Genomic DNA, 13,236 nt, shown 5'->3' on the forward strand with positions numbered 1-13,236 from the left:
GGCGACGGACTGCCCCGAGGCCTTTGCTCAGCCGCATTCGTCAATATGAACTCACTTTCCTTGTTTACTATATCCCCAGTGTAACCGTTAGCGTCTGCCTGTAAATAAATTCAGTTCAAATTATTGACATTCAGCATCTTTATTCCTGGAAAACCGAAGCAGAGAACAGTGCAGCAGCTTAGGAAAAGCCGAGAACGAACGAAAGCACCAAGAAAGAAGAACCCGGCGGAGGAGGAAAACGTTACTGACTCGATATTCATTTTGACCAGCCGGAGTTCTTTAACGTGCACCAAAATCTAAGTACACGAGCGGTTTTGCATTCCGCCCCCGCCGAAACGCGGCCGCCAGGGCCAGGTTCGAACCCACGACCACAGCAGCGCAACGCTATGACCAATGGGCTACCGCGGCGCGTAGGGAATAAGTGACATACCTGGAGGTCTTGCTGCCTCGTAGTTGCGCTTCACACTTTACTGCAACCGCAATAGTAACGGTCATCTATCGACGAGATTCTAGCACTATTATAGTTATTTTCTGTGGTGAAAGTGTAAAAAAAATACGCAGAGCCAACGCAACACTGAAACATAAATGTTTCAGTTAGCGAGGTAGCAGCATTAGCGACATACGCGAGCACTGCCTCGACGCCTGTGGCTGCCAGCTGTGTGTGTCACTGGGACTAAGAACGAGGAGAGAATGCTGATGAAGGGTGTACGCGTACAGAGGCGTACGATACACCGATATGTAAATGCAGTTAATGGTTATATACCCCTTGAGTCACAGTGGTACATTCACACTTTGAGAGTGGCTATAAACGGGCACATTATATCCAGTTGCACATGCGATAGTGGCTCAAGTTGTCTTGATCGGGCACATACACGGTGACATAAAACGAGCAGCAGATATCTGTGCTGCATCCAGGGGGTGGTACACCGGACGCGTGCCGCCCCCCCCCCCTGAAGTATTATATTATTATGTGAATGCCCAGCCCCCCCTCCCCGTCCCTGGTCAAGTTGTTGACACCCCCCCCCCCTCCTACACCACCACCACCCGCCGAAAAACATTTCTGGCTACGCCACTGGCACATACTTCTATCTGCGCATCTTCGTCGTGCACTCGTCCTCTACGAAGCTTGAAGTGGGCCGCTAACGACAGTGGCCCAGAGTATCCGAGACAAAAGCTACGCTATCTGCCCGAAGCACTTGACCTTGCATCGCGCCACGCACGAAATCTTATTTCTTGTGCCGTTTCCATAAAGCGGGCTGTCCCGTTCACAGGAATGCCCGCAGGCATGCATAACAGCTGCCGAACAGTCGGACCATTGTCCTTCGACCTACCTGCAGAAGCATCTTCCGCCCACTTCTATGAGTCGGTAAATCATAACGGCAGTGCGGAAGTGCGTCGGCGCGACGGAGGCGGGTTGGATTCGGCAGCAGTGCAAGATAACAATGCCGCGCTGCTTCGAGTGACGGCCGACGAAAGCCGTTAGGGATGTTACTGCAACCGGGGTTCCTCCATAGCTCGAAGAGGAAATCTAAAATACAACGAGACGACGAACGCTTAGGCCATGACGCGTCACTGAGCACACGTCATTGTTCGGTCATCGTTCCTCTGTCAGAAGGGCGAGCCTGCCGCCGGTTCCTGATCCAAGGTAGAGGTCATTAGGCGGTCCATCCATGCAGTATATAGACGAAGGTTGAGGTCTTGTCGCGACGACACCGGTTTTTAGAGATGTAAAGAACGGAAGACGACGATGATGACATCGACTCCATGTGGCCCGCTCACTGGGAGGAACCGGCCAAGGTTCGGGTGACGTGGACAAAGCAGTAAAATTTGAAAGCTAAATCCATGAAAAAAAAAAAGATTAGGAAGAGAAGAAGCAGGTCTTGTAGTGCGTTTAGAGTCGTAACCGCTTGTCATGGAGATCGCTCAGAAAGGGCACCACCCCAATGTGGACTTCAACGGGTCGACGATGATGTTAAAGAATAAATAAAAGAAAAACGTGCAATTGAACAAAAAAAAATAATTCCGCGATTTTACGTGCCAAAACCACAATGTGATTATGAGACACGCCATAGTGAGGGACGCCGGATTAAGTTTGATCACCCGGGGTTCCTTAACGAGTACCTAAATATAATTTCACGAGATTTTATTATTATTATTTCTTTTTTCGCTCTCATCGAAATGCGGTCGCCAAGGCGAGGATCGCAACCGCAACCTCCAGCTGAGCTTCACAGCGCCATAGTTATAAGCTACCGCGGCGGATGACTGGGCCACCTCAGAAGTGCAGCGAATTATTCAATGCACGGTTAAAATTAAAGAAAGAGGGAGAAAAAAGCAGAAAATGAGAACAACACAAAGTATACAATGGTAGTATAGGCGGGATTCGCAGATGATGTCTTCATTTGCAGCGAATAATACACCCCTGTCTGTACGCTTCAGTACGGATGCTCGAAGAGATCGCGGGACAGGAATTACTCGAGGTCATGCAGGCCAATACCTGAGGCGAAAACGGAAGCTTTTTCACGTGCACTCGTAGAGCCACCACAGCGGCGGCTCGGATGCTTTTGCGTCATACTGCTGAAGCAGAGGTCGCGGGTTCAACTCCCGGACGCGGTTGCCGTATTCGAGCTGGGACGGAACGCAAAAGCGATCTTATGCTCAAATTTAAACGCACGCTGTAAAACCCCAGGTGGGGAACATTCACCCGGGGTCATCCACTATGGCGTCCACTCTACGGTGTCGGTTTTATTATCAGAGTTTTCAAATTTTGTTGACGTAGGTCGGCTTACGGATGGAACTCGAGGACAGAAGGACAGAAAGACGCCCACGCCGGGGCCGTAGCCCAAACTGAGCTGTCCTTAAGTTACCTTAGATCCTGTTCTTCTTCCGTCAGCTTCATTGTCTCATGTGTACGAGGTCGCTCTTGCTGACGACTTTATCACACTTCGCCCGATCGGTTATCCCCTTCCATTCCACAGCTTCTTGCTGCTAAGGTCATCCGTAATGGTGCCTTGCCACCTTTTTATGGGCGCGGACCTCGTGTCCCCTTACCGCCGGAATCCATCACCATTATCTTCTTACAGATGTAGCCATCGTATCTTTCTCACCAGATGGCCAAGTCATCTGTCTTCCCTCGTGAACCCTGATCCCGCGCGCTGCCCACAACCACGTGACTGCTCCTCAGACGTAATCGTGACCAGCTCCATCTTCCTCTGTCACTCAACGCATCCGTCTTGGCAACCTTATTTCAGTCGTTTTGGCTCCGTTTCGATTCTATACTGCTAACCGCACCGCCCTCTGTAAACATTGCTTTTAACTTGGCTGCAGTATACACTGTCGCACAGAACAGCTGCTGGAACATCCGTACGATTATTTACTCCACCTGAACTCTTTCGGTCAACTTCTCTTTCACTGTCGCGCTCTTCCCTCACCGATGAACCAAAGTGTACTCAAAGCGAGCTGTTCTCTTGACCATTTGTCACTTATCAGGCTGCGACAGCATTTAAAAACTAGAAACCGGGTTTGCGTTGTCCGTCCTTTCTGTTACACCGATGTCGTCATCGTTATCAGACCACTTCCTCATCCTTACTTACTTTGCCCTATGACTCTCGTCATAGGGCAAAGTGAGACTAAAGTTTGCCCACCCGCGCCGCTACAGGAGTCGAACTCACGTCACCGCGGCAATAATTGAGCATGTCGGTACTCGACGCACAATCGCGCAGCTTTGACACTTAATAATTTTGTGCGGAGCCTTGCGCACCTCACGTGCTTTTGAGAGTAGCGCCGTCTGCGCATGTATTTTCGGAGGTCGCAAGAGACACTACTGTAGTGGACAGTGACGACGCTGTGTGCATCGCAAGTCGTTACTGAGAAGACGGCGTTTTCTGCTGTGAGAGGTCGCTGCTATCGCACTAAGCGAGTTGAGAGCCGGGCTGGGAAATCGACGAGTTTCGTTGATTTCTTTTACCTCCTATCTCATTTGCCCAGCAGCATATTGGTATAATGCCATGACCAGTACAACTGTCGAAGCTCCTCTAGCATGTAAGTTACCTTGCCTCGCGCGTGTTGACTTAAACTTCCCGAGACAGAGGCAGTTCACTGTGTTTATAGACGGAGTCGTCGTAGATGGCATCACTGAGAAGAGAGAAGGTTGCGCGGTGGTCCTTCTCTCGATATGCTCTGGTTTCATACGATTGAGAACATTGTCGACGACGCACTTGTGCCCACGTCAGCGTGCTTTGAATGACCCAGAGGCTGGGACGCGGCACTGAGCTGCGCAAGCATACATGACCAAAACGCAACCTCTGGATCGGCTAACCCACGCAGACTACCCCACAGATTTACAATCGTGAAAAGTTTAACTACTGCACTGTCTGAAAAAAAAGTTTGCCACGTGGGTCTGAACGCAGTCTGAACGCGTAGCAAGTGGATGCAGGGAAGAGCTCGGAATCAACAGGTCTATAGCTATAATAATAATCGCTCTAGACACTGACCTAGGAATTCAACAGCGCCACTTTCACTAAACGCAACTCCGAGGGGACTCGTCGCCTGCACAATTAACCATGAGAAACAAAGACTAAGCGGACACATGGTCTTACTATACCGAGTTCCTCCCGAACATGGTATAGACGAAGTAATTAGGCGTACGATGTACGGGACTCGTCTCATTTAGCGGTGATTTGGGCAAAACAAGCCGAATCCCTTGCTTTTCTTGAGGCCTCCAACACGTACCCTCGGGGTGCCTCCGACGTTCAACACAACCGGTACAATCAGTCCACAACAAATTATATACAACTCTTTAACAGCAACGTCTTTCTCGTACGTTCCCGATCGAAAAGTCCCGAAGAGAGCCCCGAATGAAGCTCTCGCGAGAAACAATCAGCACAACGCGTCGCGGTAACGGAACTGCTGCGGTCTGCTTCCCGTGCAGCTAGGCAATGCGGGTAAGCGCGCCGTTCGCGGTTGTAGAAACGGGGCCAACGAGCGGATCAAAAGTAATTAACCCGAAGGCAACGTTACGATAGAACCGCAGCGTGAATTGGTCTCCTCCCACGTGCAGCACCACGTACACACACGCGCGCACACTTATACACACTAAGGGAATGAGCGGCGCATATCGTTCGGCCGGCACGGACCCGCCCCCTTGTTCCTGCGTGTACACTCTTCGCAACGCCGTCTCCGTCCAGGGGAACGACGCATAACGAAACTAACAAGAAGCGAGGCGCGGCCTTACGACCCACGCGCGCGCACACAAACACGCACGTGCTCCCGCACCGCACTTGGCCCCTGCCTAATCCCTCTCGAGGGCCAAGGGAGTGCGCAAGGCGCGAACGGGCCCCACACACCGCCGCCGCGCCCCCGCGAATCCGGATCAGAGCGATGGGACCCGGGGGCACGGAGCCCCGTCTGCCGCGGACCGACGACGGCCGTCGGCGCGTTTGTTTGAGTAGCACCGTCGGCGCAGACCGCGTGGTGCCCCAACCTTGTCTCTTCCTCCCAACCAACCCCCCTCCCCGGTGCGAGTGCCGGCAGGAAGATCAAAACAGAAAGAAAGGAAACCCGTTGTTCTCGTTCCTTTTATGTATTTCCTCCTCTCTCTCCTATCCCTCACACTTCGGCTGGTCCCTCTTTCCTCCGGTTCATCGAGAGGTACCGGCGCTTCTAAAGATGAGCGGATCGGAGAAAGAGAGAAGGGGCGATAATGGTCTTCGTAAAGAGAGGTAAGAAGAACGCGCACTCTTCGCAGTGGCCGGTGCTACATCAGCAGCAACAGCAGCAGCAGAGGAACCGCGCGGCGGTCTGGCGCGCCGACGGAGTCTTTTCCCCCTCTCCCCTTAAGAGCGGCCCCAGTGACCTGGGATACGCCCGGCTTCGAGGAGGGATTCGCCGTCAGTGGAGGCGCCAGATCCCCATCACCTGCGCTCAGCGACCGAGCTTGGCCTCTCCGCCGGCGCGTCTCCTCCGATCGTCTTTCGCCCAGCGGCCCATTGACGGCAATCGGCACGCGAACGAACGAGAAGCCAGCGGAGGTGTTCGAGCGACCTGCTGCTACCTCGTCCCGTCGGCGTCTGAAAGAAAACGACGCAGACCGGGCGGCCCACCCGCTTCTTCCAAGCCATCTCCGGTACGCCGGCGACGACGAAGTGAGTCGGTGTAACCCGCACGCGCGCTCGCACGCTTCCTTCGGCGCGTAGGTGCGGCGCGCCGCGACGGTCACTTTCTCCGCCACCCTCGCGGATGTTGCGGGAAAGCGTGAGCTTGTCAGCCGCTGAAGTGTAGAAAGACGACGGTATGGGAAGTTGTATGGCCAGCTTGGCCGAACCGTGGTAGAGCCTTCCGAGAATGTGATATGAAACTCTGTGGATAATAGCAGCCGAAGAAGACTCTTTACGGACGACGCGTTTCAAAATATCGAACGCTGACGGGATCGAGTTTCGGGGCTCTACGAAGTGTGGCTTCACGGCACACCAAAATGGTGATGCCAGAGACAGCAAATACTTGTCGGCTTCTTGTTCATCTGCGATGTATACGGCTGTTGAATTTCTAAAGAAGCCGACAGTCACGGGAGTGGTCGGAATCTAAAGTGGAGTGTGCAATGTAGCTAGTGTGATGAGAATGCCTTGAATACCTGCGACACCCCATACTATTCCGCCTAAAACGTGTGCTTCGCAGACGGGAACAATCGTACGCTTATTCTACATGCGCCTGCAAAAGTCGACCGCTTAAATATATTCTATAGGCAGGACGCGGTTCGTATGATTGCACCACTGAGGCCACATTGCGAAGCGTTCGGCGTCCGCGCACGATGATTTACAAACACGCGTAACAGATTACCGAAACTTGACAGATAAACATATAACTGTGTTTACAGGGTCCCAAGTAATGTTCGTAATAAGAAAAATGCTGTGATGGAGGGCTTTGAGGTTCTTTTGACCACTTCACTTTTTTTTTTTACGTGTGACTTTAAATCTAAGCGCACGGTCGTTTTTGCATTCGGGTCCCATAGGAACGCGGCCGCCGACGGCGGGAGTCGAAGCTGCGCACAGCATCTAAGAGCCACTGCCACTTATCTACACCTAGCGCGTTTGTGAAGTCGTTCGAAGTGTTCTCTACTGGTAATGGCAAACAACTTTTAGAATGCTGCCCGATAGGACGTGATTAACGGCGTTTTCGACTTGCTGCAGTGAAGGCAGACTACTTAAATATGCGCACCATGGTGTGAATGCTGTAGTTTCGACATTAAACTGTCAAACGTGTTCGAAGCATTCGGCTGTCCGTATGTCACGCATACTCAAGATGGCGAATTTGTCTTATCTAATTCTTGCGTCGTCCTGTTTGCGCTAACTTTTTTTTATAATGGAGGTACCTCGACTTGTCTCTTGAAATGTATTTTGCTCAACCGACTTCGAGAAGGTGCTTCGGAAAGACCATCGTGAGACAGGTTAGTTTTGCCCTAAGCTGATAACCGGTCGATGCGATAGCCATATCTTCTCAGTACAGGAGGAACCGCAGATTCCGACATTTGGTTCATGTGCTCAGTGGAGAGACCACTGGTGCGAGGTTATCATGCGCTGGATCACGACCGAACACCTTTAAGTCATCACCCCGTGTAAGCCACGCAAAGATAATGTGTGCATTTGCAGAGAAAGCGGGTAAGATTAGCTCCGAATTCAATATGCCAAATGATGCCAAACGAACCCCGTGAGCACTGCACCCGAGGTCGAGCATTGTAGGCGCCCGGTGACCGCTCCATCGTTTGTACACGCACTCTTGACGACAGACGTGAGAATTGTATACTGACGTATTGTTGCAGTGAGACCTATCCCCGACCACGCCTTTAGCGCCCGTTAATTCGTTTCTTTGGCAAGACAGAGATAATGTATTCCGGTATCACTGTCTCGCGCATGCTTACTTTCATTGTTCCGTCTCCTCATTTTTGCGTCTGCAAAATAAGACCGCTCAAAGAGGAGTGCAGTAAGTGCCCTGGTCAACTCAAGTGGATGCTGTATATACTTATGTACTTCGCGTATTTACTCACGAAGCTGGCTGAGCAGCGCTCATCCTACTGTTACTATTACGAAATTGGTTTTGAAGGTTGTTGTGAACGCATTGCTGTCATACTTACGTAGCACGAAAACTCGCAGTAATCGGGGCTCCGATTCACAGAGATTTTCGTTCGTAAGAATTGTGTTTGCCAATGAACGAGTATCTTCGCTAATTTTTGGCGCATACCTCTTATACCTCTTAAGCGTACACGCACCGCTTTTGCGAATATGAGCCGCGTCTGCATATGAAACGAAATATCGAGGTGACGTCCCCCTGAATCACGCCTCTGCATGACATTGGTCGTAAGCGTTTCTGAAAGTTGTGACAATTACCGTCTTATCACGCGCAGCTATAGTGTTTCCTCATGACGATGCGTATAACACGCAGTTTTTTTTTTTTTCATAAGGAAAACGCTGCAGAGGAGGATATTTTTGGGCGCCGCAGCACCGATTTCACTCAAATTGATTGAATTTAAAAGGGATATGAAAGACCTAACGACTCGCGAATAGAAAGAATTTTCAATTTTTTACTAATTGTTAATCCAAAGAAAGAAAGAAAGAAAGAAGAAAAGCTCAAATTAACAACACGCTGAGATCGAACCCCAGAGTTCTCAAATTACGAAAATGTACGACCAGAATCGACACGAAGCTGCCCGTGTTGTATTCTCGTGTCCGTCATATATTGTTGCACCAATCCGCACTTCTGCGAATGTCCGTGCTCGTTCCACTCAAGCAAAGCCAAACTTTCGTATATTGACATCATTCGTGAGGCTGGTTCGCCGATCGTCTCCATGCTCTAAAGCAAGGTGAGCTCACGCGTATCATAGACGCATACCCAGAGTTGTAAGGCAGAGAGCGTTTAGTGTGTTTGTGTCACACGGAGCGAGCGACGTCTGGTGCGAAGCGTAAACACATATATTTTACATGGAGTGTTTCGATCCTCGACTGCGTTGCTGCGAAGGCGGATATATACCGGCTGTATACAGAATTTCTAAAGATCACCCGTGGCAGAACACAATTCTAGACTTGAGCTGAATTACTCGAAGAGGCGGACATACTTGCCCGGTGAATCGAAATGCATAATCAAATAATCGACAAATTCAATTGATAAAAGCTTCTAACTAATTAATTTGCGGCACATATTGCAATCTGCGAATTGTAGCCGCTGAATTCGCAAGGCGCATTCACCTGGAACGAACCCTCAAGATGACATTAGTTTCGAGATATTAATTCCCAAAGTGTGTAAGGCGTCTCAGCTGTATACTTTCGTGCTTCAATGCATAAAATTGCGTTTTCTTAAAGTGGAAGAATAGTTAATTCTTACCGCAAGTTTGACTGTGCATACAGTATATCAAGGCTGGTGCCATCCGTCATAGTTCGTTCCATGGGGGTATGTTTCGCAAGCTCACCGGCTAAAATCTATAAATTTCAATATTTGCAACAAAATAGTTGGTTAAAAACTTGACTTCAAATGATTTCTGCTCATTAGTCAACTATGCATTTCGGCTTCTCTGCATAACATTTCCGCCTGTTCGAGGAATTAGAATTGTGCTATCTGCTACACGCAACTTTTAAAAATCCGTCTAGTATGAAACAAAAAACAAGAAATCTAATTACCCGACTATATATACACTGTGACACAGACACCGATAACAAGCGGTTACTGCACCGTCTTAAATGAACGCAAAACAAATTATGTAAAGGTTAACCATAAAATCGTGGTATACACCGATGAAACTGTCGATAGCTCAGTTATGCCACAAGCGGGGTTTCGATATATCGGGAAAAGACGTGAAAACGAAGAACAGCTGGCGACGCCGCATTGAAATTCCCGCGCCATCTTCCCGTGACGACATATATTTTAGCGCTGTCTCGGCCAAGCTGCTTAGCGGATTACAAAAAAAAAGAGGAAAAGATGCACTACATTGAAAAATGAAGGGAAACGCGGCCTGGCAACTTCTGTATGATCTTCCTGTAAATAAAGACAAAGAAAGAAAATTAAGGGCACAGAAACACAGTCACGTCATAAGTACCGGGCTTAGGTAACGCCTCCCAGATAGCAGGACTGTGCACTCTGCTTTATGATGTCGTGCTACTCGGACCGAAATTTCCGTGCCAAACCCGCGGCTTACTCGGGAGCATCCCAATTAGATTCTATGGCAGTCGCGCAAGGTAGCATGACGTCATGAATCGAAGTGCACTGCAACCTTGTACTGCATGGTGGTTTTGACTTACTGCACAAAATTGAAAAAAGTTTGACCTTCATTTCCTGCGCTAACGAGCGATCCTGCACTGTCGAAGGAATACGGAGACAATGTTGAAGGTGTAATCTGCGGGCCTCGTCAAATTTCACACAGTTCGCTGGGCGCCCACGCGGCACCGACGTTGAATTGCACTGCGAGTATAGTTTAGGTTCTCTAAACATGTGGGACCGACCCAATACACACATCTTTTCGTTGGTATAAGCGTTCCTTGTCCTTGGCCGCCCACCAAGCGCTGCCGGATAGATTTTCAGTAACATCACTGACTGTCTTCTGCTCCCACGAACAATTGTAGCCTGTAAGACCAGAGTGTCGGATCAAAAGTATTTTTCCACGCCGGTTTTAGTTTCGGTTCACCGAAAACGGTTTGGTTCCGGTTCAACTCCGGAGCGAAAAAAAAAATAACGGTTCAATAAACCGGTTCGAACAGGTTCAATTTCATTTGCATAACCGAATAATTGTTGCAAGAAAACAGCGCACATTTATTTTGCACAAGAACTCGACGCTACTGATAAGCTGCACTGAAAGATCACGCTTGTTGTTTGTTCTTCAGGCAGCACGTATTTAAAAAATAATTATGCAGGTACAACACCAATGCTAGAATCTGTGTGAATCGAAGCTTTATTGAGAGAGAGAGAAAGAGAGAGAGGGGGGGAAACTTATATTGAACAAACGCATAGTGTGTTCCAGCCTGCTACTCTGCTCAAGGGGAAAGGGAACGGAAGAGAAATAACAGACTTAGGTGTAATGATGAGGACAGCATGCGAAAGGCCCGTTCACAGCCTCTGATACAGAGGCCTGTGTTACCTAAATGTTTTAAGAGAGTCTTGATGGCTCGCTTCATTGATATGTCCGGTCGATGGGCCAGTAATACATATCTACTGAAAGGCCTGTTGTTAGTTGGTGCTAACGAAGAGATCAGTGCTTGCCGTTCACAGTCGTACTGGGAACAAGAAACAAGAAACTGCGCTCCGCTTTCTCAGATATTTGGGACGCGTCGCAGTGTGGCAAGTCCTCGCGCCGGATGCGATGCAAATTTTGTCGCGTTAACATGATCATTCCTACGCTGGCTGAACCGCCTCGCCTACAGCTCGCGTAGACACTAGCGCCAGAGTTCCCCCTAGTGAACATTGCAGGAAGCTACACGCAGCGTGAGACTGAGACGTCTCGCAGCAGCCGCCTGTGGCCACGCAAACAGAGCAGAGTCCATGCCAATGCCGGCGCCGTGGTTGTGTGTACACGAACTTGCAGCACCAAGAGTAATCCAAAGTATATATATATATATATATATATATATATACGCACGTCGGACGGCTACGTGATACACGTCTCCGTTGCAGTTGCGGCCCTTCTCTGGTATACACTGTCGAATGTACGCAAAATGCTTCCCAATACCATGCGATGCCGCACACTGTAGAAGACCGCAAGCTTTCCAATAATGATCCACTCTGCGAGAAGACTTATTCGAAAAGGAGAAGACACATAGAACGTTTTAACTAAATTATTGAAATGCTCGGGTTTTACGTGGCAAGAAAACCGTGATATGATTATGGAACACGTCGTGGGGGGGGGGGGGGGGGCTCTCCTGATTAATTTTGACCACCTGGTGTTCTTTAAAGTGCACGCAACGCATGTGCACGAACGTTTTCGCATTTATCCCTCATCGAAATGCAGCCGCACGGGGCCGTGTATCGAGCCCACGACCTCATGCTTAGCAACGCACAACGCCATAGCCACTAAGTCACCGTGGAGAGTCCTTCGTGTTTTTTTTTTCTTATTTTTTTCCATGGCCATGTGTCTTCGGTAGCATGCCATAAAGAATAGGCTGTATTGCAGTAGAATCCCGTTGATACATTTTTAGCGGACTTCGGAAAAAGAATGCATAATCCGGGAAAACGTAACCTCCGATAGCGCATGTGGCAGCACTGTAGATGTGGCAAAAAGCTAACCTTACACAAAACTTTATTTGGAGCTGAATAGAAACCCAAGAAACTACTGAAAAACAAGCTCAAGAAAACTCGCTATCGCTGCTTGGCAATAGTGCCATTAAAAGTTTAAACGCCTTATTTTATTTTATTTTTTTATTTATTTTTTGCCGAGCAGTGGGTCGCACTAAATGAAGCGTGTCGCGTCACATGGCAGACATGTTGTAGATACACTTGTGAGCGTTTGAAACTGGTGGTTCTAACCTGGTTGTTCGGTGATGAAATACCTACATATAAACGCTGAAGTGAAGAAGCACTCCCTGTTTGGGCGGTTGCTTTTGATCGCACTGGTATGTAAACTGAAGTAGGTGCGAAAGAAATGACGTATTGCTCATTATGCAAAAAAGAAGTGAGGCGTGCAGACCGGACACAAGAGTAGAGAAGTGGACAACACGAACGCCGACTATCAACGCCTCAGTGCTCCCTTCAGTAGATAGTCGGCGTTCGTGTTGTTCTTTCTTGCATAATGAATCCTTACCAACTAGCTCAGCTTTCTGACGTATTGCTCCTAACGTGGGCTTCTAAGGTGCGCTTCCACAATGTGATTTTTTTAACTGCTTGCGCCATTAAGGCGCCTTTTAACTACATGCACCTGCACGCGTACCCGGCCCCCCCCCCCCCCCCTTTTTTTTTTTAAAGTCTAAGTGCAGCTCAGGAGCGTCATCGAGTTTTTGTACTAAGTTTATGCTGTTAACTTGTAATTATTGGGAGGTTATGAAAACGAACATCAGTTATTTTTTCGCACCGGGGATGAACCCCAATTGAACCGTTTTCTCTAAACAGGAGAGGGAAACTGTAGTGGAAAAGCAAGATGATTCGGTTCGACACTCCGTGCACATGACATTAAATGAAACGAGATGCTTTTACCAGTCACTGTAGTTAGAATCTCCCTTGAGAACATCAGAGTACGGCCAGGGTTAGTACGTCTAGACTGCTGGAATCGCTAAT

The 13,236-nt window shown here is 49.0% G+C and overlaps 1 protein-coding gene across 1 annotated transcript in view; it reads left to right on the forward strand.

The window, feature by feature from the left end:
• Nucleotides 1-5,927: 5,927 nt before the first annotated feature.
• The window catches only part of LOC142586343 (uncharacterized), a 33,437-nt gene continuing 26,128 nt past the window's right edge, over nt 5,928-13,236 (forward strand). Inside the window, exon 1 of the mRNA XM_075697592.1 lies at nt 5,928-6,140. The gene's annotated coding sequence lies outside the window, so the exon portion shown is untranslated. The remainder of the gene's footprint in view (nt 6,141-13,236) is intronic.

This window comes from Dermacentor variabilis, chromosome 6, assembly GCF_050947875.1.
Source record: "Dermacentor variabilis isolate Ectoservices chromosome 6, ASM5094787v1, whole genome shotgun sequence".
Lineage (NCBI taxonomy): Eukaryota > Metazoa > Arthropoda > Arachnida > Ixodida > Ixodidae > Dermacentor > Dermacentor variabilis.